Source organism: Silene latifolia, chromosome 8 (genome assembly GCF_048544455.1).
Source record: "Silene latifolia isolate original U9 population chromosome 8, ASM4854445v1, whole genome shotgun sequence".
In the NCBI taxonomy this organism is placed as follows: domain Eukaryota; kingdom Viridiplantae; phylum Streptophyta; class Magnoliopsida; order Caryophyllales; family Caryophyllaceae; genus Silene; species Silene latifolia.
The window spans coordinates 61,075,106-61,076,884 of record NC_133533.1 but is presented as its reverse complement, the minus strand read 5'-3'; the positions used below and the strand labels follow the sequence as shown (position 1 = coordinate 61,076,884).

At 40.4% G+C, this 1,779-nt stretch overlaps 1 non-coding gene across 1 annotated transcript; it reads right to left on the bottom strand.

Annotated features, from left to right (window-relative positions):
* Window positions 1-1,316: 1,316 nt before the first annotated feature.
* LOC141597606 (small nucleolar RNA R71) lies at window positions 1,317-1,423 on the bottom strand. Its single transcript, XR_012522833.1, has one exon. It is a non-coding gene; the product is annotated as a small nucleolar RNA R71 (small nucleolar RNA).
* Between the last annotated feature and the right edge of the window lie 356 nt (window positions 1,424-1,779).

Here is a 1,779-nt window from a genome sequence, read left to right as displayed (position 1 = left end):
CAACTCTTGCACATGTTATGTTTGATGAAATGCTAAGCCTATGAATCCTTGCATTTACCACCATCACCTATCTTTTCAAATGAGACTTGTAAGACATAACCCAACTCGAGTCTCATTAGACCATGCATGTTGTTGAGTAGGGAAGATTAAGTCGACTTATAGGTGTTGTACAATCTAATCGATTCGGTTTCGGGACCCAAACTTTCCTAGGATTGTAAGATATAACCCAACTCAATCCATCACAACAATAATTGCTTGCTTATCATTTGAGAACATGTTTGTATGATCATATCCCATGATTCCCCTATGATCCCATGGCACCCTAGTGCTTTTAATCAATTGTTTACACCCCTTTAATTCATCTTGCTTGTTTATTTTCATTGCTATTTTAGTTTAGTGACCTTCTACATCAACCCAATTTGTGACACCCCTTAGACACCACTAGTTGCAATAGAAATCTCATTTCAATACCCGTCCCTTGGGATCCGACCTTTACTTGCCTCTTTACTAATTGTAGAGTTGTTTGTGAAGTTATAAATTGTGTTTTGATTCGACCGTGACCTAACGACCACATCTTTAATTGTGAACACGAAACGGACCCGATCAAAAATGGCGTCGTTGCCGGGGACGGTGTTTGTTTGATTTAGATTTCTTTTTATTGTAATTAGTTGTGTCTTTCTTCGCCTTGGGGAAGTAAAACTCCTCAAGGTTTGTTCTAATTGTTTTCGAGTTGTTTGATATTTTGCATGTCTAGAAGGTTACAAGGTGATTTGTTGCCTTTTGACCGTGAAATCGAAAGAACCTTGACGAACAATAGGAGACTTGTTAGGAGGAATTTAAGAGTTATTAGTGAAGTTGTTCAACCCACTAGTGAGTTCGTCAATCCTTTCGCAATAGAAGGAGAGGAGAACCCATTACACAATACCCCACAAAATCCACCTACAATGCCTAAATTCTCATCACACTCCGTACCCACCGAGGAGAATCTACCAAATGGTACTCCTACACCGCAACATCTAACCGGAAATTTTATCGCCAAGTCCGCCTTCATCCAATTAGTTGAGAGGAGCCAATTTGGGGGGATGCCTAGTGAAGACCCTCATTCTCATATGGAAACCTTTTGCGACTATTGTGATGAAATCTCTCAAACGGGCGTGACTCAAGACCAAATTAGATGGGTCTTATTTCCTTTTTCCTTAATCGGCACCGCGAAGCAATGGTTGAAGGGCCTTGATAAGGCCACCCTCGGAATAGATTCTTGGAAGAAGTTGGCTCTAGCTTTCTACAAAAAATTCTACCCACCGGAAAAGACTAACATGCTAAGAGCTCAAATTACGGGTTTTAAGCAAAGGGATGAAGAGTCTTTGTATGAAGCTTGGGAGCGGTTCAAGGGAATTTGTCGCTCATGTCCTCACCATGGACTTAGAGAATGGTTTTTGGTACAACAATTTTGGAATGGTTTATATGAAGATTCTAGGAACATTCTCAATATGGGATCGAATGGAATGTTCACCGAATTTGATGACAATCAAACATGGAACAAGATTGAGGAAATGGCGGTCCATAACTCACAATATAGTAGACCTCGCAAGGCTACTAGAGGAGGAAAGCATGAAGTGGACTCCTTTACTCAATTGGGTGCTCAACTTAGTGCTCACATTGACATAATCAACTTGAAGTTTGAACAAGCTATGGCTAGACTTCCTTTTCCAAGTCGTCAAGCCAAGCCCAAATTTGATGATCAACTTGGAAAGTTCATGGAAATTGTGAAGAATTTGG